The sequence below is a fragment of the Pantherophis guttatus genome, chromosome 5 (assembly GCF_059756535.1).
Source record: "Pantherophis guttatus breed Tessera chromosome 5, ASM5975653v1, whole genome shotgun sequence".
Lineage (NCBI taxonomy): Eukaryota > Metazoa > Chordata > Lepidosauria > Squamata > Colubridae > Pantherophis > Pantherophis guttatus.
Window position 1 is genome coordinate 101,131,663 of NC_142067.1, and position 24,323 is coordinate 101,155,985.

Consider the following 24,323-nt stretch of genomic DNA (forward strand, 5'->3'; position numbering starts at 1 on the left):
CCCAAAAAAACTCTATCCAATGAGGGTGGAGAAAGATTACTTACAAATCCCAAGAGAACCCAAGGATTCTTGCAAAGGAAAGAAGGTGAGGCAACAGCCAGAAATAAGGAGAAAGTTCCAACACAACCGTCCAGTCTGAGGACTTAGCCAAATCTGGGAGTCCCTGACAACAAGAGCAGGACTTAATAACTTTGCACAGGCTCAGTCCTTCGTCTGAACGGAGGACAACCATTCCTGGCTCCTGGCTCCACAATCTAGAGAATAACTATAAGTACTTCATGTGGATTATTTAAAATCTTATTAAAATATATGAGGATTTGAATTTTAGTGTAAGGAATCTTTCTCTGCGAAAATGTGAATTAGAGAAAAATATGATAAGAGGATACCTTGAAGGCTGATTACTCAAGTCAATCAGAAAGAATTAAACATTATAATTCTTTATCATCAGTTTGGTGTAGTGGTTAAGGAATGGGGTTAGAAAGCAACTAACCATGAGTTCAAGTCCTGTCTTAGCCATGAAGGCCAGCTGGGTGACCTTGGGCCACTTGGGCCAGTCACTCTTTCTCAGTTCAACTCACCTTACAGGGTTGTTGCTTTAGGACAGGGGTCGGCAACCTTAAACACTCAAAGAGCCACAAAGGTCCTAACAGGAAGCCCCCATTCAATTCTGGTACCGCACCATAGATTCTCCTCCTAGTATGGCGTCCTTTTTCCTCTGCCAACCAGAAAGTCTGGTTCCCCCACCATAGAGTCTCCTCCTAGTGCGGCGTCCTTTTTCCTATGCCGACCGGAAATCTGGTTTCCCCCACCATAGAGTCTCCTCCTAGCGTGATGTCCTTTTTCTTCTATCTATCGTAACCAAAAGCCCTATCAATTGTGGAGCCAACCAGTGACAAGGAGCCGCAGCAGAGGGATGAAAGAGCCACATGCGGCTCCAGAGCCGCAGGTTGCTGACCCCTGCTTTAGGAAAAATAGGAGGAATGATAGAGGGAAAATTCTTCTGACTGCCAATTGCTAGCAGTTTGGCAGTTTGAGTCTCATTGGCTCAATGTTGACTCAGCCTTCCATCTTTCTGAGGTCAGTAAAATGAAAACCCGGATTGTTGGGGCAATATGCTGACTCTGTAAATCACTTAGAGAGGGCTATAAAGCACTATGAAGCATATAAGTCTAAGTGATATTGCTATTCACATTATATTAATTCTTGTTAGTCTTTATCTTTTATTTAAAATCTTCATAAAATTATATTTTAAAAAATATCACTTAACAAGATTTGAATGAGGTGTTGAGAAAGAGAGATGAGGGTGGGTGGGGAATTAAACTGAATCGTGACACTGGATAGATTGCTCATAGATGCACTGACTTCAAGCTACATTTTGAGGATGGTTAAGCTGATTAACATTCTGAAAATTGCATTCATGATGGACAAATGATCATGTACTACTCATCCCACACATCTAGAAAGTACAGGATGTCAAAAATGGTCAGAGTAGTGGCAAGATGCTGGAATCAGAGAAGCTGATTCCCAGAGATTTAATCTTAGAACATAAAACTGATTTCTCAGACATAATATTTCTTCAGCATTCATAGTGGAAGCAACAACAAAAAAACATATTTTTAATCAGCTGTATCAAATCTCTAGCTGCTATTATTACTTTTCCTTTTTCTAAGCAATTCATATGTTCATACACAAGAGGGAGTCTGTCTTTTGAAGTAAATAGTTGTTTATTCGGAACATACTATGTGCTTTGCATTATGATACAAAATCAGTCCATTGAGACAACATTGCAATTTTGTGCATTTTATTGCAACCAAAACAGCAATGAGAGTAATAAAAACAAAAGCTTTTTATTTCCTTCCACAGTTTTGTTAATTTTCATAATTCATTTATTGTTACAGCATTTAGCGGAGACAAGCAATAGTACAGAACTATGCAATTTTGACAAAATACATGTATGCACTTGTAGCTTATCTTTTATATGATGGACTATTTAAACAGGTTTGATATAGTTTGTTCCCACAAAATATCCTGTAAAGATACTTTGGTGCACTGCAACTGTCATAAATATGACCCAATTGCCAAGCATCTGAATTTTGATCATGGGGATGCTGCAACAGTTATAAGTGTGAAAAATGGTCATACGTCACTTTTTTCAGTGCCACTGTAACTTTCAATGGTCACTAAATGAACTGTTGTAAATCGAGGACTACCTGTAATGAGTTCTACAGCATAAGTTAATGAATAAATTGCTTAATCCTTTGTCAATTTCAAAATATTTGCTGTGATATTAATAGGAGTACATTATTCGTTTACCATGGATTTGAGTATATAACACAATGGGTCATCGCCAAACCCATCCACATCACTCCCAGAAGGCTTAGCCATCCACAAGGAGCATGGATCTACAGATGGTCAAATTAATAATCCAAAGAACCCTGTCTAGTTCATCAGCAATTATAAATTCAAACTCCTCTCAGCTAACCAAGCTAGTTTGAGTTCCCTCCGTGGCACCTAGCTCAAGGCTAAAATTCAGCTTGGAACAAATCCAAGTAACTTTGACAGATACCTACCCTGTTTCCCCGAAAATATGACCTACCCTGAAAGTAAGTTCTAGCTTGATTTTTACAAGTGCGCCCAATATAAACCTACCCCAAAATAAGCCGTAATTAAGATCCTGCCCACTCCAGAGTGCACGGGTAAAAATTAAGCCAGAGTGGGGATGTGGGAGTGGAGCTGCCCTACTACTTACCTTTGGACAGTTGTAGCCAGGCCTCACACATCCCGACACCTGCCTTGCTGGCCCATTTCTTCTGCAGCCGGCAAGGCTAGCAAGACTTTCCTGAAGGCCTGATAACAAAGCTCTGGATCGATCTGGAGTTCTGTTATCGGCTTCAGAGGCTGTCAGGAAAGCCTTGCCGGCCGCAGAAGAAGTTCCTGAAGACCTCTGACAGAGAAAAAGAGGCCGGGGGTGACGTGCACAAGTGACGTTAGTCAGTGGATGACATCCCCCCAAAATAAGACCTTGTGCCTTTTTTTGTGGCAAAAAAAAATATAAGACAGGGTCTTATTTTTTGGGAAACACGGTAGCATATTTCTCACAGCAATCCTGTAAATCATGGGTGTCAAACTCAATCGCATCACGTGACATATCACGATATTTTTTTGCCTTTGCGGAGCCGGGGTGAGCATGGCCTGTGTGTGACGCATCCAGCCCGTGGGCCACCAGTTTGACAGGCCTGCTATAAATGAACCTCCAAAGCAGCCCTTCCCAGAAAAGCCCAGGTTACCTTAAATAGGCTGCTAGGCAACTACCTATGCAATAATGCAATAATAGCAAAGAAATGATGACATTTCACTACCCTTACCACCACCAGATAGCCTTAGTAGCAGCTCTAACACGCTCATGCTGATTCACTTCTTGTTGTCCCCCAGCAGCACTCTAGGTGTTTCTTCTCTCATTTCATCTCTCAGATCCTCTGTAAAGTAAGTTGATAAGATCATGGATGAGGGAGACCTTATTACAGACTGACCTGGCATTTAATTGCATCAGCAGAAAGTAAGGGTCTCTGGAGGTTCACTGAATAGGAAATATGGTTGAGTGCAGGGAGGGCTAGAACTCAACACTGGCTTTTGACATGAAGGTGGGGGTCACCAAATATGTCCTGCTCCCTGCCTCCCAACTATCTCTCCCTATCCATCACAACAGCAATGCCCTTAACTCCATAGCCCAATTCCTATACCTGTTGTACTAATTAATACACACATAAAGGATATACTTGTGACACTGCTTTGTTGGTAGAGTATAAAACTGAATGAATTTTCTCTGCAAAACTCTTGTATTAGTGGCACAAGACGCAATATTAATTTTAAAGAATACATATTGTATTATGTTTGAAGCCCTTTTGAACCAATAAGTAATATCTTGCAAATGTACAGCATCAGTTTGCTAATGACGGTGATGTCATCCAAATAGCACTGGATGCTTGAACAATGGTATGGCATTTGGTCCATGGCTCTCTGCAAAGCACTAGTGCAGATGCTACTTCAAAAGCAAGTTTGTATAAATAATATAACCTTTTATATGTACTTATGAGAAACATCTTGGAATCTTCTTCCATTTCCATCTATAAATACATTTAGGTCTATGGGATCTATTTTGCTAAAATGTTTGAAGGAAAATTAGCAAAGATGTCCTCAATTCTAGGCAGGGGGCATTGTCCAGTCTATAATGAAGGATGGATAATAACTTTAAATCATCACAAACCCTGGCACTTCTGGTGAGTGCTAGACAATTCCACAGCTCCAACCTTTCTGCCATGTAGATTAGTAATAATGTTTGAGAAAGTCAGTATCTCACAAATCATCTCCCAAAGTTTTTGTACAAATAAAATAAAAGGAGAATTAGGCATGTAACTTCTGTTTCTGAAAGGAAAGATAAACAATTAAATGGGAACTGTAGAATTGGGAGAGGGAACTGTCTCTATGTCACCTTTAAAATATTTTGGATAAATTATTAGTCCATATTGTAATAGTTTTGTAGTCTTGTTCTATCATAAATGTGTAATAAACCTAATGAAATATTTTCTATTTCAAAAAAGTCATGAATAAAATATATAGTTCTATCAAGATTTTAAAAGGTCATGTAGACATTGAAAACATTACTGTTTATTCAATATATTTTCTTGTCAAATTCATATCAAGATACACATCTAAAAAAGTTGGAAAGCTTCAAGTTTCTGACATTAACCCTTATTTAAGATGTAATTGTTGACCTCTGACAACGTGGAAGTCTGTTCTGAGTCCAAGAATCTTGAAAAATTGCTTCCTTTTAAATACAGTATATCCATTGAGAAAGTCATAATCAATTTGTGGTCATCACAGTTGGCAAGCTAAGGCTAGCATAACCAGTGTGTTCAGATTAGTTGTGGCTTTTTGGAGGGCTCATAACAATCTCCATTAAGCTATCCTGTGCAGAAACATACTAAGCATATAAATTGGATAAAAATCATTCATTGTGAAGGGGTTTATTGAGTTGAGTGGGATATAAATTTTATACATAAAATATCTACATTATTTAATATAGATATTCAACAGTCCAGCAAGGTAAGCTAATATTCTTATAGCTGTTCTTTGATCATTGTATTTATGTATTCATAAAGGTACAATTAATTAAAAAAAACATATGTAAGACAGTAACTAAATTACCCAGTTTTAATTAAGGCTGCTTTCTGTTGATAAGCAATGAATAAATAAATGTATAGCTGTTATAACTCCTGGTATGTTAAAAGATTTATCTTCACAAAACTAATTAAAGACAGGTTCTGATTTTTCGTTTCTTGTTACAACATGCAAATGTTCAGACATGGCCTTCAGTACTTGGAGTGTCCATATAGAAATTTGTGTAAGTATATAGAAAAGTTCACACTTGTTACAACATTTATCATAGTCAATGTGTATGCATGTCGGTTTCATAAAAAAGGCATTTGAAAAACAAATATTTGCAATACTACTCTAGATTTAGTAGCTCACCACTCTTCAACAATTCTAGATCACAGAATGTAGCTGTTTGAAGAGCGATTATAAGACATGTCCAGCCTCTACTCGGTTTGGGAATTCCACAAACCATTCTTGATAAAGTAGCCATATAGCTCATCTAAAAATATCCAGCGAGGGGGACTCTACCACTATTCTGGAATTCAATATAAATCAGACACAAACAATAGACCAAAAAATTCAAACTAGTGTCATAGACTTAAAAAGAGCTGATTTTAACAAACTTAGAGAGACCATGGGAAAGATTCCATGGATGAAAATCTTAAAGGGGAAAACAATTCAAGAAGCTTAGGAAACTCTGAAAAATGAGCTTATAAAAACCCAATCCTGCACAAAACCACCAATAAAGAAAAATAAGAGATCCAAGAGGAATCCAAGAGATCCAAGAAGAAACCAGCATGGTGCATAAAGAACTCTCTGATAGACAGAAAGACAAAAAGGACAAGTATGAAAAATGAAAAGAGGGACAGAACCCACATCCCTTAAGAAGACATTGGACAACCTTCTGTCTGAAATGGTATAGGGTTTCCTGCTTCCACAGAGGGTTGGACTAGAAGACTTCCAAGGTCCCTTCCAACTCTGTTATTCTGTTACTAAGGCAGAATACCAGCATACAGGCCAAATCTGCAAAGATTAAGTCAGGAAAGCTAAGCCTCAGAATGGACTAAGACTTGGGCGATCCCATTGCAAACCAGTAGTAAAGATAAGTAGAACCCACCCCTGATATACATGTCCACCCTAGATGAGTTCAAATCACCAGTACCAGATGGATTACATCCCAGGAGCTGATAGACATGATCTCAGAACCACTGAACTATATCTTTCAAAGATCCCAGAGTACTGGGGAATTATCAGAAGAAAATAGCTGATGCGCTTCATATCTTCAAAAAAGGGTGGAAATGGATCTCGGAAAGTACAGACCAATCAGCCTTTAAGGTTTTACACTTATGAAAGAAAAACTAAATACACAAGTAGAGTATAGATGGTACCTGGCTCAATACCAGTAACTGTGAGAGGGATCTAGAAGTCCTAGTGGGCAACCACTTAAATATGAGCCAGCAGTGTGCTGCAGTAGCAAAAAAAAAAAAAAAAGCAAATAGAGTCTATTTGATTCTATTAAGGATAGAATCAAGATCATGTAAAGTATTAATACCATTTTATAATGCCTTGGTAAAACCACACTTGGAATATTGCATTCAGTTTTGGTCACACAATATAAAAACAATGTTGAGACTAGAAAGAGTACAGAGAAGAGCAACAAAGATAATTAGGGGGCTGGAGGCTAAAACATGAAGAACGGTTGCAGGAATTGGGTATGATTAGTCAATTGAAAAGGACTATTGGTGATATAATAGCAGGGTTCCAATATGTGAGGGGCTGCCATGAGGAAGATGGGATCAACCTATTTTCCAAAGTACTGAAAACAGGACAAGCAGCAAACTAATCAAGGAGAGAGCCAACCTAGAACTAAGGAGAAATTTCCTAACAGTGAGAACAATTAACCAGTGGAATGGCTTGTCTCCAGAAGTTGTGGTTGTTCCATCACTGGATATTTTTAAGGATAAACTGGACAGCCATTTGTCTGAAATGGGATAGGATCTCCTGCTTGAGCAAGGAGTTGGACTAGAAGACATCCAAAATCCCTTCCAACTCTATTATTCTGTTATTCAAGGCAGTCTGTTCTACTATTCAAGAGTGCTCAACATTTCTCCTAATATGCACCCTGAATTTCCTTTCTTTTAGTTTCATTCAGTTTGTCCTTTGTACTCTTTATTTTAAAAGAGAAACAATCCACCCCATTTTCAAGTGCCAGTTTTTTATATTTATAGGCAACTATCATATCTCCCTTAAAATCTTCTCTTTTGCAGGATAAATTTGTACAATTTCTTTAATGGTTATTTACTGGACTTGGTTTTAAGACTGCTTAAGACTAACAAGTGTTCTCTAAACCCACTCACTCTTCTTTTATTTAGTATACTTTACTAAATTTCTACAAAAGATAGCATATATAATACAAACAAAATTATTAAGACAGAAAATGATAGGAGAAGGGAAGATACAAAGGAATAAAGGAAAAGATATAAAGGAAAAATATTTTTTTTACTTTCTTCAATAGTTACAAATATAAAATAAATGAATCCTTTTATCTAAAATTCAATAATACCGAGTATTTGTATAACCATGAAAATTTCTAATAGTCAAATCCCAAAATTAATGTAGCATTTCTTTCAGTTCCTAGCAAAAAGTCCAAATATGGTTTCCATGTAGAATCAAAATTAGATGAAGTATTTTCTTTAATCAAGGTAGTTAATTTTTCCATCTCAACCAGCTCCATTAACTCTACCATCCATCTTCCATTGTGGGAATTTGTAAGTGTATCTATCTCTGTGCATACAAAAGTCATGCTATACTTATACTATGTAGAAATGAAGTCCTGTGGGTTTTTTTTCCCCTCCAGCTGCTTATTCATCACATTTAAAGAAAAACTTCTGGTTTCAATTGTACATTTGTGTTCTCTGAATTCTCTGAATTAAAGTACATATTTGATCCCAATAACTCTTAGTCTTCTTATAGGCCCACTAATGTTAAGCCCATTCATTCTTCTCTGTGTCCTGTTTGAAGCACAGTGCCCAGAATATGATAAAATGTTTCAAGAGCTTTTCTAATCAAGACAATATATAATGGAATGATTATTTCCTGCGATCTGGGTGTGATGTGTCTGTTAATACAGCCCAAAACTGAAATTTTTGGGGGCTGTAAAACTGCTACAATCTCTTAAAAGTGCATTAAGATAAATTAGCAAAACCTACTTTTCAAGCTTATTGTAATACAGGTAGATTTTGATTTACAACAGTTCATTTAGCTAGTGTTCAAAGTTACAACATCACTGAAAAAAGTAACTTATGATTGTTTTTCACAGATATGAACTTTGCAACATCCCCATGATCCTGTGATCACAATTCAGATGCTTGGCAACTGGTTCATACTTAAGACCATTGCTGTGTCCCAAGTCATCTGATCCCTTTTTGCACCATTCTGACAAGCAAAGTCAACGGGGAAGCAATATTTGCTTTACAACTGTGTTACTAGCTTAACAACTGCAATGATTCACCTGACAACTATGGCAAGAAAGTTTGTAAAATGGAGCAAAAGTCTCTTAACAAATGTCTCACTTAACAACAGAAATTTTGCGCTCAATTGTGGTCAGAAGTCAAGGACTGCTTGTATTGCCTTATTTCTCTCTACCAGGTCATCCCTTTTTTAAATAAAACCTGTATACCTGACAAAGATATCTAGAAATGCATCTTGTCACAGCCACAGTTCCAGCTTTGTCCTTAAATCTGGTCTAAATAGAGAGGTAGCTTTATTCAGTCCAGTCCAGAGATGCTTCCATCCATCCTTCTGATTTCCTAGCTAAAGTAGAAAAACTGTAAATGCTGAAGATACTGTAATGATTGTAGACTGAGAGCATCACTGCCTAGATAAGTAACTTTTTGACTTTGCAGAATATGTCTGATTTTTTTTTCTGGTTAGCATGCTAAAGAATCAGCTACAGAGCTTCAGACTTGCCTTATTTTTGAAAGCTATAAATCTATAACCTACAGTACATCTGATTCCCTTTTTAAGCTCTTGTAATTAGTTTTTTTGCATCTCTGCCCTTCTAAGATTTAGGAATTTGAGCTAGTCAAACAGGGGCTCATTATTCATTTTCAGTGTGCTACTGAAGGAAAGAACTGAATAGGCCATAGCCCTTACCATCATTGTCTATGACAACTCAAGTATCCCCGCAGATGGTAAATACTAAATCAAAGTCATATTAAATAATTATATTTAATAAGCTGTGTATTTCAGCCAGATGAGTTTCAGCAGCAGTTACTTGAAAAAAAGCAGCCCGAAGCATTCATTAGTATATAAAGTCAGCAATATGTGTGATATATAGATAACATTTAACTGCAGATAATTCTAGCAATTGGAGAGTTACAAAATCATTCTCTGGTCCCATCCATTATCTGTAAGCAAATCAGGGGTGGGTTCTACTTACCTTTACTACCTGTTTGCAACGGGGCCGCACGCTCTTCTGCGCATGCGCAGAAGCATTTTGATGATGTCAGGGCCGGTGGGTGGAGCCTCCTGCCAGTTTTACTACCGGGTCTATAGAACCGGGCAAACTGGGGACAACCCACCACTGAAACAAATCCATTTTAAACAACTATTTTAACTTCTTAAGCTTATATTTATTTTTTCTTTTGTTCAGAGTTGAAAAAAATCACTCAATAAAGACTTTCAAAGTTGTCACTCAAAGGTCTCTGATAGTTTTAAGATGGTTACGAGGCAATTTCTGGAAGCACTTAGAAAGTGAGATTTGTGAATATAGTGTTCTTTAAAAGACTTCACTTCTTTTTCAAGCAAGATAGTTCCGTTTTCAACCTAGGAAGTGTTTATCTCACATGTGGATTGGAGTGGTTCTACTTTGTCCCTTTCTTAAAACAAAGTTTTATGGACCTTGGTTCCACTTAATTCAGTGGGACATTATCAGATAAGCATGTGTAATATGTAGTTGAAACATATTATTCAGTTATTGTTCATAGTTTTCTACCAATGCTTTAGAGTTTGCCATATGTTTTGCATATGGATATGGATATAATGTAAACTTGAGGCTAGCTTTCAAAGGATGGAAGGGGAAGGAGCTAGGTCAAACTGGATAACTTGGATAGATACAGTAGTCTCTCTTACTGAAGACAGCTCAGTTTCTAGGATTATATATATTTTTTGCAACACTTCACGCATATAAATTACATAAATAAATAAATATGCCTTACGTATATCTGCTCAGAAAGAAGTCTAATTTAGTTTAAATAATTTATCCTTAAACAAGGGTATAGGCGTTGCTGTAAAGGTATCATGAGAGCCTTTCCTGCATTCCAATTTTCCAACAAATCCTTAAAATTTATGTGCTGTTTTAAGGAGCCTTGGTGGCGCAGCGGACTAAAGTGCTGTTAAGTAGCACTTAGCTGCCAGTTGCCTGCAATTACTGCAAGTTCAAATCTCACCAGGCTCAAGGTTGACTCAGCCTTCCATCCTTCCGAGGTAGGTAAAATGATGACCCGGATTGTGGGGGCAATAAGCTGACTTTGTAAAAAAAGAACACCGCTGGGGTGGGGGGTGAAATCCCTACTAAGCAGGTATATACAAAAGTATGAAGGCTATTGCTTAACACATTGTAAGCCACCCTGAGTCTCCAGAGAAGGGCGGCATATAAATCGAACCAATAAATAAATAAATAAATAAATAAATAAATAAATAAATGAATGAATAAATAAATAAATATCAAAGACCAATTAATGCACATATATTTATTTATTTATTTATTTATTTATTTTATTTTATTTTATTTATTTAATTTGATTTATATGCCGCCCTTCTCCGGAGACTCAGGGCGGCTTACAGTGCGTTAAGCAATAAGCAATAGCCTGCATACTTTTGTATATTTATACAAAGTCAGCTTATTGCCCCCACAAACTGGGTCCTCATTTAACCTACCTTAGAAAGGATGGAAGGCTGAGTCAACCTTGAGCCTTGGAGAGATTCGAACCAGCAGTAAATTGCAGGCAGCTGTGTTAATAACAGGGTGCTTTAAACCACTGTAGTACCAAGGCTCTTAAATATAAATCAAACACATTTTTTGTTTTCTTCTTTTGATTTAGAATTCAGAGCCTATCAAATAGAATAATGCTTTAGCAGTAAAATGTTGAGATTTCAATCAAATAACATGAGATGACTGGCCTTCCTCCTGAAAAAGTGACCCAATAGCATCCTATGGAAATGAAAGGAATTTGGAGATCTCAGAACCCTACTGATTTCAAGGATGTTGAAATATACATCACTAGAATATTATTGAATTATAATTGTACTATAACATTTGGACTTTTTTTATTTTTTTATTTATCTCTAGTTACTTCTACAACAGTTCTGAGAAAAGCAGATTACAAAATAATCATGATGAGTAGATTATACCATATTAGATACAAACAAATTAATATATGGTAAAATTCATGCCAAGCTAAAATATTACATTTAACATTAAGTTGAACTATTACCCAAAGCCATATTGATTTTTTTTTAAAAAAATACTTTTTCTATTTCTATATAATTTCTGTATTTATCCCAATAGAAGCTGTTCCAATGAAAGATGTCAACTAATTTTATCAATCTTATAGTTTAGTTTTTCCCATATTCCAATAGAATCTAAATATTTATTTTAGCTTTTTGTTCAAATAAATCTGTATCATGCTGAAGCCATTAAGTAACTTTATCTTTTTTTAAAAGATATCACCACAATTCAAAAGCATAATTCACTAAATTTTGAGGAATAGGTGCAGTATTTGGATAGAACTAAGCAGCTGTAAAATATTATACCTAAATAATTTGAAACTGAACTGTCCAGCATCATTCAGAATAAAACTCTATTGAAGTTAGTTTTATATTAATTTTACAGGAGTGGCAATATAAGATGGTAAAACACTAATACTGCCTTAGGATTACAATATTTATGTATTGTATGTATAGGAGGAATGATTTTCAGATAAATATTTTATTACTTACCTCTTGCCCACCATGGCAGGTATGCTTTATTTTAATTGCTTCATATATTTTTATTTTGCCTTTATAAAATATTTTGAAGGATGTTCACAATATAACTTTTCTGGCTCTAAAGCACTAAAAGATGATTCCCCTGCATAGAGCTGCTGTGTGAAATGGTACAACCCACATTACCACCATTAGGCTGTGAATTTCACTATCACATTATGCACCTCCAATTTGAGGGATGTTCTTTATTTAATGCAGAAAAAGAAAATAGACAGTAGTATTCTGAACTGGATTTCTCTGCTCTATTTTCTTCCTTTTTGTGCTAGCTTTCTAGATGAAAATAATATCTTGTTATATGAAAACATCATAAAATACATTCTCTAATCAGAACTCTACCCACTTATTCTGCCTAATTTGTGAAATTGCCTACATAGGGAGCAAATAGGGAGCAGGGAGTAGTACATCTAATGCTTCAGTGGTTTCAAACGTATTTCAGAAAACATTCCATTAATATCAAGAAGGCAAATGAATACAACATGAAGTGAAAGAGCATGTTTTCTGTATTAATAGTAGTAGTGTATCAAGGGATAGCTAATTTGTTCTCCTCCGTATTTGGATTATAATTCCCATGCTAACTGGGGCTGATTGATATAATAGGCTATAACCTCTGGAAGTCACCAGTTGTCAAACTTTGATCTATATTAGTAACAAGTACAAATATTCACGAAGTATCTCATGCACATCACAGTTAAAAAGAGTGGTATGTTAAATATCACAAATGCACAAAACTCCCATGCTGGTTTATACTAATTGGATAATGGCATACATTACCATGACTGGCAACTACCACGGTGCCCAAAAGTTATTTTACAAAGCATACAATTTCATCACTGAATTCCATAAATAATTAAGCAATATGACTACAGTTTATACTAAGGTCTACTAAGAAGTAATTAGTGGATTTAATAAATTACTTCAGGTAAATAGGATTGCACTTTTAAGGTGGAACATAGATATTTCTGATTCTTTACACCCAATGTTCTACTGTTAAGTACATTACAAACTCTATTCTGCAATATATTTTGTAGAGGCATGCTTTTATTTAACTGTGTTTGAAACAAACATGTAGTTTGCAAACTTTTTTTTTTAATCATTGTGAATATCCAGGTTCTTTTCCATGTCATCATAACTGAATTTACAAATCTTTGCTATGGATAGCACAACACTTCATTTTAAAAGCTAGTGGCTAGAGCAGGGGAGAAGTATGTCAGTTGATCATCTCTTGTCTTTTCATAAGATTATAGTCCCTATGAGGTAACCATTGCTTTAGATTTTATTCAGTTTTCCACCAATGCCTACAGATTAATTAAATTATACTTAAATCTTTGATATAATAGCCCATCCAAATGATGCAAGGATTAGTGCCTTTATCTAAGTTTGAAAATAATGTGTGTACATTTTAATAAACATATCATCAACTTAAGATTTCCAACTGAGTGATTTATGTTTCTCTTACATGAGAACCTCTGGGACAATTAAAACCTGCACATATTCAATCAATCAAAACTTCTCATCTCCTTTTTTCCCATGTTAAAGCAGAGAACAGCTTTCACTTTGGATAAGAAGGTTTCTTTGTGGTATTTGACAGTGTTGCCTCTCTTTTTTTCAAATTATATATTAATGTGTGTCACCACAGTAACAGGTTCAAGCACATTTTAGGACAACATAAAGTACAAGCTATGTACAAAATATATCACAATGAATATACTATTGCCAATTGCCTGATAGAAACACATCAAAACCAACTCTTCAAAGGCAAGACCACATAATAAATACATTGCAAATATGTATGAAAATTCACCCCACACAGATATTAATTCAGTGTTATAGCATACATGACCTTTTAAAAATCAACACCATGACCATCAACATAAAAACCTCCTCCAGGTCTAGTAAAGTAAATAAATGCCTGCACTGTAGTACGTGGTTCTTTCCAACTATGATTTCTTCAGCATCACTTCCAAGTTCACCTATAGAACTTTCCCCAGTTTCTGATGCCCACTGATTATTTGACTTAACATAAAATAAAGAGGAGGAAGGAATTCTGCCTACCTTGGGGCGATCTTGTGATCCAATTGCCTGTACTGTAGGTATACAGTGATGAAGAATCAGAAACTCTTCAGTGATAATCAGGGATGAGAGGCTGCTTCTGTGAATAATGTACATCCTCTAGCAGCAGGCTCTGTTTCCCCGCAGCTGGCAGCAGCTTTTGCGGCAGCAGATGAGCACAGCTTGATACTATCCACAATTAACCAAATATTGTACAGCAGCAACAAATCAACAACTAAAAAGCAGGAAAAAAAAGAAATCAAGACTCAGCTTATATATAAGAGCAAAGTATAATTTCCAAGAGAAGCTGAAAGCTTCAAGTCACAAACACTACATTTTGTCTTGAAGATTATTCCAGCAAAGCTCCTTCTGCTATTTTTTTTTTTTACAGTACCATAATGCACTAGGTCTGGCTTTTACCCTATTGAAAGAACATGAATATATTATTATCCACACAAAAGAGCAGGTTATTGTTTATGAATTACCAGCCTTCCCAGCAACAAAGGCTATTTTCATAAGAAAACTCAATTTCATTTTAGCTCCAATTTGATTACCAGCTGAAGAAAAGAAACCCTATGCCTAAACCTCAAAGGATTTTTATTCATGCCACTGAATGGGCTTTATTGCTTCCCTTTCAAGACTGACGTAGAAAGCTTTTAGAGTAAAACATTGACAAAAAATTATTGCGCTGCTATTTTGTGCAATAACAGAGCTGAAGAGGGGCAATGATTTCTCAGTCATCCTTCACTGTACTTCAGAATAGCAAAGGCTGGAATTAATGACAGACTATAGAGAGGAGCCAAGCTAAGGTCTCACAATGCATGTCAAATCTAAATGATCGCTATACATTGAAAAGACCCCCCAAAAGAGCCTGCAGCTGATTGATTCATGGCTTTCACTAGAAAGACAGGCTTGAAGAGTTTATTGCACCACAATTTACTAGGAATTATCATAAAAATGAAGGTAGAGGCTGAATGTTACCCTGGCACACTCCAAAATCATGCATCCAATGACAAAGTTCAACCAGGAATTATAACAAGACTGTTCATGCTACTGTACTTAAAGGTCTGATAGGTTTCTACACTGCAACGAGCAAGGGGTGGGAGGGGAGACTTGATCTTTTAAAAAGCTGAGCAGTAAAATTGGGATTTTAAAAGTTGGCATACAAGGTTTATCCTTTTAACTAATTTAACCTGTTTTTAAACTTAAGGGTTTTAACAACAAACCTAGTACAGCAGTTAGCAGCTTCTTCTGACTGTCATTCGGCCTTAAGAAATTTTGTATAGGATAGTTGGTTTACATCTTTTAAATAAAAACAAATTGTCACAATGCGAGTTGATTGTTTTGGTTTAGATTTGTTTTTCATTTAGTTAATATTTATCCAAAATGCAAAATGCTTGTGTGGCAAATTAATTTCCCCCCCCCCAGCTTTTAAAGTAATTGTTCCCTTTAGAAATTGATGGCTTCTATTTTCACTGTACATAATATTTTAAAAAATCTAATAAGAAATTAGTGAATCATGTTGGTAAATTACGGCTTTCGTATAAAATACAAAATAAGAATTACACATTTTTCTTCAATGTGAAAATTTACTTTGGTTGAACTTCCACATGTCAAAAACTAGCATCTGGGTGCCTAAATGAATTCTTGGTCTTCTAGCATAATTATAGATGGGACATTTTTTAGGTTTTGCTTTATCAATATTCTTCTGGAAGTAAATAAACAAATATACACTAAAATGATTATAAGAACCTTACCTCATCTGAAATTGATGTCATTTCTTTTCCTTAGGAAAGGCTAACTTTGTCATACTTTTTTTCATGAAGCAATTAAAATAGTAATTCTATCTTGAATACTTTGCAACCAGGGATAGTGATTTTAAATCACAATGTAACTAGCACATCTTTAATCTGTAAAATAATGGGATTGTGTCCTGAGTTTTCTTATCTTATTTTCTGTGTTATAATAATGTAAAAGTTACATTAGAGTTAGAGAGTTAGAGATTCAGAAAATTTGAGACCAGTGATTTTAGGACTACTGAATACATCTAGCAAAAATAATAAAATAGGGATGTATGTATCCTCAAAAATCAGCTCCATTCTACTGCTCCTTTACCAGGAGAATTTTTTTGTCTGGCATTTTTTTCCCTAAAGGTTATAAAGCAAAGAATGAAACAAACAATTTGCAACCTGGGTGGACTATAATACTCTTAGTAGTAGTAGTAGTTGTTGTTGTTATTGTAGTTGCTGCTGTTTAAATTGTTCACTGAAAATCCACCAGAGTATAGAAAGGCAACTTTGTTTCTCTGGAATGACCATATGAGGATACCCAATGCTTCTGTAATGTGCATTGGGCTTTCAAAGAGTAAACAAAACTGGAAGGGAGCACTTAGTCACCTCATCTAATAAGAGTTCCCTCTGCCTCTCTATAAGATATGTTTATAGAAAGACAAATACTAACTAAATTTTGTTTTGGATTAGCATTCATCCTGCAGTGGATGCCTCAGGAGATGAAATCTCCGAATCTGGTTCCAGAGAATTTTGTATTGGAAATATTTCACATCTTTAAAAAATATATTGCTTGCCTTCTAATGACCCAGATTTGATCTTAAAATAGTTACAGTTGTGTCTTAAAGTTCAGCCTGATCCGAGGTCAAATTGTATGTTTCAGTGATTATCTAAGTCAGGGATGTCAAACTCGCGGTGCCACATTGTTGTCATGTGACATATTGTGACTTTTTTCCCCTTCGCTAAACCAGGGGTGGGCGTGGTCAGCATGTGATGCATCTAGCCCATGGACCATCCGTTTGACACTCCGGGCTAAGTGAAAATAAGCTAACACTACTTTAGAATCTTTCTGCATATTAACAATCACATTTTTCTGAAAGTTTGAATGCATGCAAATTCAAAATAATGAAACAGTTACTATGAAGATACTTTCAACTTTGCACATGCTTGTAGTAAATATTTTGTAACACATCCCTTGGCAGAACTAACAGATTCCAAATGTTTCTTATACAATAGCTGATTAGTTTTGGATCCCCCCCCCCACTTTTCCTCATAGAATCTTTCTAGATCAACAATTTTTTTAGGTCACATTGAGCATATGAAATGTGAGAGGTCTCTGCAGAATTTCAATAATGTTCAGCACTGGGACCATAAAGGCCATTTCAAAGCCCTTACTTTTTTAATAAGTACTATTGGAAAAATAGTTGTTAGGAGGCTAAAATGTCACAATTTTAGAAAGGAAGTTATTATCTCGCCTTTATAGAAAAGTCAGAGGTCACATAAGACAGAAATGAGAAAAAGTTACACTTCTAGCTACAGAAATAAGATGTGATAATTAGAGAGAGATAGAGAGACAAAACAAGTTATAGCTTATTTGGAAAGTAAAACTTGAAAATGTTAGAATTGTTTGTTTGTTTTATGTTTGTTTTGTTTTATTAGATTTATATACTGCCCTCCTCCTGAAGGACTCAGGGCGGTGAACAGGCACAAAATAAAATACATAAATACAAAATTTACAAGCAGAAATAAAACCAGATTAAACAATTTAGCCCGAGACAAATTTAAAACATCCCAATAATTTAAAAACAGATTTAAAATTTTTGATTTAAAAGAAAAGGGGAAAAAGGTTAGGCCAGGCCAGCTTGCTGGAATAGGAAGGTCTTAAGAGTGTGGCAGAAAGTGCGCAGATCCGGGATCCTCTGTATCTCCGGGGAGAGCTCGTTCCAGATAGTTAGGCATTGTTTCTACCTGACTATAAAAGAATGCTTTGCCCCTTGCATGAGGACAGCGCCATTCCATGCTCTTGCCTTGTATGCTAAATAAAAAATAATAATTTGAACTCTAGATTATGGCATCTGGTGTTTGACATAAGTAAGGAACAAACCATTGGGAAGAAATTCTTCCAACAATGCCTATTGGATTATGTTGAGGTTTGTTTCAGACTGCTGTACTGCTGAAATATCCAAGCTTAGCTGACCTCCAAAAAAACCGTGCATCATCAGAAATGGCTAGTCCTTGAATGGGAAATCAACAGAAAATCCAGGGCTGAAGTCACACAACTGTGTCCATGTAATCTCCAGAAATTGAACTCAAGATATTTTTTCATCTTTTTTCACAGGTAATTGTGAGGAGTTGGTAGTAGTAATAATATTATTTAAAAAAACTAAAGCTGATTCCTGAACTGCTTATACTTAGTGACAGAAAATCTAAATTGCTAAAACAACTAACCTACATTCCAAATTCAAAATGATTGCATTATTACAACTTTTGCAAAAGAATGAAAGAAACCAAGTCTTTTTTACTCTAGAAGATATATTTAAATTTTAATTATATTTACTTTAGGAATGTTCACACTTTTTAAATAAAAGCCTGTAAAGCCAGTAACAACATTTAAAATGTTAAAATAGAAAGCATAGAACGCCAGGTATGAATTTGTAACAGCTTGTTTCTAACAGCCATGAGTTGTACTCTTTTTGCAAATTGCCTCATCTTTAAGAACAATGTGCGGAAAAAGGAAGGCATATGTGAATGTATCTATTCAGAGATTATTCCCATTCTTTTCAGAACAGGTTGCCTTCAGATATATATATGAAGAATGAAATAATTTAAATTTGATTGCTATTGTTCTCCAAAATAGATCTCCTGGATGCCAACCAATGCCATACAGATTCTTGAAGATCTGTATATGAGGACTCAGATTGTTGGGGGCAATATGCTGTCTCTGTAAACCTCTTAGAGAGGATTAGAAACAGAGGTGGGTTTCAGCAGGTTCTGACCAGTTCTGGAGAACCGGTAGTGGAAATTTTGAGTAGTTCGGAGAACCAGTAGTAAAAATTCTGACTGGCTCCACCCCCATCTATTCTCTGCCTCCCAAGTCCTAGCTGATCGGGAGGAAATGGGGATTTTGCAGTAACCTTCCCCTGGAGTGGGGTGGGAATAGAGATTTTATAATATCCTTCCCCTGCCACGCCCACCAAGCCATGCCATGCCATGCCATGCCCACCAAGCCACACCCACAGAACTGGTAGTAAAAAATTTTGAAACCCACCACTGGTTAGAAAGCACTGTGCAGCAGTATATAAGTCTAATTGCTATTGCTATTTATTTCCTTCCTTTTGTACAAGAGTGGAAGGTGTCACAGTTAGTGCTCTGTCCCTCTGTTTTCCCAAGCCCAGTCCTGTGCTTGGAAGCATCAGGAGGTTTTATCAAAATGAAGAAACTCACATTGTGCTACAAGCTTGTCTTTTACATGTGTGCATACAATATTAGAAGTCAGGCACAAACTTGGGTCAAAATGTCATGATGCATATTTCATCATTTGCATTTCTGGAAGACACCCATGCCCTGTGGGAAAAGGGACTGTCCAAAATCATTCACTAAGATTCTGCGGCTAATCTTGGATAGAACCTGAGCTACTTAATACACCATATTAGCCAGTCACTTCACTGGCTTTCAACTTTTCATGAACAATTGCAACACCTATAATGTCATAATTGGTGGCAAAACATATGTGAAACTACATATCAATTATTGCCACAATTTCAAAAAGATCCCGTCAATTAACAAGTTCTTTTTACAAAAAAGGATTCATTGGAAGCACCAGAGTGTTTGAGGAGTCGTTCTCAGATACTTTTGTTATGGAGTGAACAATTATTTACAATAATACCGTACCTCAAACAGTGGGTCTTTATTAAAATTATGTATCAAACTAAAAGCATCAAACTCTCTCTTCGGCATTAATTAAACCTATTTGTTTTCTCTTAAGTGCTTCTGTTGTCATGCTTCTATTTAGTAAAGATGTTTACATTCTTGCTTTTTAAAATCATGTCTACTTTCTTTTCCCCTTACCTGAGGTATATCTTCTTCTTAAAACTGTAGTGAGTGAACAACTGTCTGTCACAAACAGAAAGTCCTGTCAGACTACATTGGCTGCCAACCTAAGAGACAGGAGCAAGGAGAGCCATTTGCCTCTGAAGTTGAAGAGGGATTAGAAGCAGACAGGATGGCTAACTGGAAGAAGGAAGAAAGGACCCTGTTTGGGATGAGGTAATTGCAACAGGTGTGTGAGAGGTGAGGCATAATAACTGGTAAGAGGTTGGGGAATTCTGGAAGTTGAAGTCCATGCATCCTAAAGTTGCTGAGGTTGAGAATCTCTGTCCTTGACCCTCCTGTCAGTTGAATTCCTGAGGGAGGGGCATAGAAGGGAGAGGGTCCAACTGTCTCCAACTGTCTCCAACTGTCTCCAACTGTCAACTGGGAGTTGAGGGAAGCCCTTCATGCAACCAATTTTCCAGTCCTTTAAGGACTGATTTAAGTAAAAGTCACTTCAGCTTTAAAAACTAGAGCTTGTAACAGGAAAAACTCCGTGGAGCAGTAAACTTACCAGGAGCCAAATGGCTAATTTGATTTGTGGAAGAACCTCTGAAAATTACCATATAGATTCCCAAACAAATTAGATTTTAACAAATACTAATAAAGCCAGATGTGAATATCTTTGGTCTGGTGAAATCATTTCTTAAGATTTAAAACTTGTGTTTGATCCAACTTTATTCAGTTTTTAAAGAAATGCAAGGCAGAGAATTGCCAACTTACTTTTATTATAGATGTTTTTAAACATTACACCTAAAATTAAGCTTATCTGTATCCTCTCCACATAGGGAAAGATTGAAGGCAAACAAGGTTCAGGCAGAAGAACAAGAACATGGCTTCAAAACCTAAGGGATTGGTTTGGACAAAACTCAGCAGCGCTTTTTCATCTGGCTTTGACAAAAATAGAATTGCCAACATGATCGCCAACGTCCGATGACGGATATAGCACAAGAAGAAGAAGAGTACCTCTCCACATTACACTAACTCCTGCTATGGAAAAATCCCAAATTGGGATTTGATAAGGGAAAAGATTTTATAATGGTAACTATATTAGAAGGTATATAAAATATATCTTCTAAATAAGGATATATTTCTCATTATTTCTTAAGAAATATCCAGGTTACCTACCAGATGTTCTTAGAAACTAATTTCTTCTGGGGAAGCAATTTTTACAGGTATATTCTCTGAAAAGGAGAGCAATTATTCCAGAGCACATTTAAAAAAGGACTTAAGTAATTGTAGAAAATGAAGAAGGCAATTCTATCTAATAGTGCCCCAAAGATGCATTCAGGTCTCTCACAAGCCTAAAGCACTGAAGTGCAAAAAGTTAACAACTGTGATATTTTAAGTTTGTCTAGTGATAGGATGGCAAAATTGAATTAGTTGAATTAGACTAATCAAAAACTTGAAATTAAGAATTAAAACCATGTCTTTTATTAGTTAAACAGCTTGGGTTCTGGTTGAGTGAATCTGGCTTCCCCATTGACTATGCTTGTCAGCATAGTCACAAAAGGTGATCACATGACCCCCAGATCACATGACCCCAGGATACTGCAACCATTATTTATTTATTTATTTATTATCAGATTTATATACCGCCCTTCTCCTGGAGGACTCAGGGCAGTGCACAGCCAAAGTAAAAACATAAATACAAACAGTTAAAAAGATATATATGTGTTTGGCCCCATAATTAAAAAACAATAACAAACCTATTAAAAACATTTTAAAAAGTGTTAAGCCAGCCCTGCTTGCTGAAAAAGAAAGGTCTTCAGGGCACGGCGGAAGGCACCGAGGTCTTGGATTCTTCATATCTCTGGGGGCAGTTGATTCCAGAGGGCAGGTGCCCCCACAGAAAAGCCCCCCCCCCCCAGGGGTCTACATTGCTTGGCCGATGGCACCCTGAGAGGCTCTCTCTGTGGGAGCGCACAGGTCAGTGGGAGGCCATTGGTAGCAGCAAGCGGTCTCAAAGATATCCAGGTCCTATGCCATGGAGCGCTTTAAAGATGATAACCAACACTTTGAAGCGCACCCGGAAGACCACTGGGAGCCAGTGCACTCATGCAGGAGAAATGTTATGTGGGAGTGCCATGCAGCTCCCGTAACTACCCGCGCAGCCGCATTCTGGACCAGTTGGAGCCTTCGGATGCTCTTCAAGGGGAGCCCCATGTAGAGAGCATTGCCATAGTCCAGGCGAGAGGTGACGAGGGCATGAGTGACTGTGCACAAGGAATCCCGATCTAGGAAGGGCCGCAACTGGCAGATCAGGCGAACCTGATAAAAAGTCCCCCTGGCTATAGCCGTCAGATGTTCCTCCAAGGACAGCTGCGTATCCAGGAGGACGCCCAAATTGCGAGCCCTCTCTGTGGGGGCCAAAGACTCGCCCCCAATAGTCAGTGATGGTGTCAACTGACTATATCGGGATGCTGGAAACCACAGTCTTGGATATGAATATGAATCAGTTACAATTTTGATTACATGACCATGGAAAAGATAAAACGGTTGTAAGTGTGAAAAATGCTCATAACGCACTTTTTTTCAGTGCTGTTGTAACTTTGGAATTGTTGTAAGTCAAGCTGTGGTGGTACAGTGGTTAGAATGCAGTATTGCAGGCTAATTCTGCTGACTGCTGGCAGTTTGGCAGATCAAGTCTCACTGGCTCAAAGTTGACTCAGCCTTCCATTCTTCCAAAGTTGATAAAATGAGGACCCAGATTGTTGGGAGAAATATGCTGATGTAAACCGCTTAGAGGGGGCTGAAAAGCACTTATAAGTCTAAGTGCTATTGCTATTGCTATTGCTTTTTCTATTGCTATTGTTATTGCTGTATGGAAATTCCACAAGCTCAAGGCCCTCTTATTCTTCTGACCTTCTGCTAAACCTTCTGCTAAATCTCCCATCTGGACTTGGGAGAGCTTATGCCCTATACTATGCAGATGTTCTTGTACAAACTGCCAACTATTTGGTGTTGCTGTTCAGTGGATGCTATTCCTGCATGGATCTTATACCTTGCCACCATGTGTTGGACTGTCTCTGAGACCTCTCTGCAGCTCGATCACTGTCTCAGCAATCTTTCCTGGAAACAGACAATTGGAGGATGATCAGTAATCATCTAAAATATTGAGATTCAAGGGTGATCTTTTGAGGAGGGAATGAACGTTCAGGCATCAGTCCCTTTCAAAAAGTCTTGCATAACCCCATGGAACCAACTAAAGTTTTCATGACTAGGGGGTGCTGAGTCCAATAGGCAGGTGGTCAAGGTGAGACTGCAGAGACCCTTGTCCACTTCCTCAAGAGTAACTGAATCAAACTCAGATCACTTTCAGAATTCTCACCTTTTGTTGTGCTAGCCTCATTGTGGAACTCTGAGTCTCCCAGAGTTTCTTAGGAAAAGGGAATTACTGTTTAAAAAATTCCATTCTATCCTATATCATAGAAGAAATTAGATTTCATGGCAGTTTTGACTGTATTATTTATTTCAAAGTACATTACCCAAGAGTTTGTTTGGGCCTTTTAAAAACCTTGGATATGATTCCTGAAATCTCCAGTCGTAATAATCAATTTATCATTGGCTATTAATACAGGTTTTCAATGTTGTTATGTTAACTCATTGATTGAATAAAATATTACTGAAATGAAATGTAACATTTCTCCTGGCCCACTTATTATTTTTCAAAGGGAAGGCCTTAATGCACTATTTTAGGCTTAAGTGTAGTCCAGTAAAAGTTATTTGCCTCTGGGCTTTGATCTTTAGAGATTTGTGGGGAAAATAAGCATTTTAAAAACAGATATTTATATGCATAACTTATTTATTCACAACTTTTTACTCACAAGCATGCTTATTCCACAATTCAAGGAAATAAAAGCCAGTGTACTACAGGTAGTCCTCGACCTATTACTACAATTTTGTTGCTAAGTGAAAGATTTATTAATTGAATTTTGTTCCATTTTACAATCTCTTCTGACACAGTTTTTAAATGAATCACTGCAGTTGTTAAGTTATTAACATGGTTGTTAAGTGACTCTAGCTTCCCCATTAACTTTGCTTGTAAGGAGGTCACAAAATGTGATCACATGGCCCCAGAACACTGCAGCCATCATAAACATGAATCAGTTGCCAAGCATCCGAATTTTGATCACATGACTATGGGGAATAGTCTGTAGAGATTCTCAGTCATCCAGGTCATGGTTGTCCCAAGGG

The 24,323-nt window shown here is 36.8% G+C and overlaps 1 protein-coding gene and 1 long non-coding RNA gene across 5 annotated transcripts in view; one reads left to right on the top strand and one right to left on the bottom strand.

The window, feature by feature from the left end:
- The window catches only part of SOX1 (SRY-box transcription factor 1), a 486,872-nt gene extending 466,460 nt beyond the window's left edge, over positions 1–20,412 (bottom strand). For all 4 annotated transcript variants that reach the window (XR_015734546.1, XR_015734550.1, XR_015734549.1 and 1 more), the window contains exons 1-3: positions 20,106–20,412; positions 16,008–16,160; positions 14,254–14,485 (exon numbers count right to left, since the gene is read on the bottom strand). The gene's annotated coding sequence lies outside the window, so the exon portion shown is untranslated. The remainder of the gene's footprint in view (positions 1–14,253; positions 14,486–16,007; positions 16,161–20,105) is intronic.
- Positions 3,395–21,209, top strand: LOC117666292 (uncharacterized). Its single transcript, XR_004591710.3, has 3 exons — positions 3,395–3,483; positions 20,111–20,316; positions 20,915–21,209. It is a non-coding gene; the product is annotated as an uncharacterized LOC117666292 (long non-coding RNA).
- Positions 21,210–24,323: the final 3,114 nt, after the last annotated feature.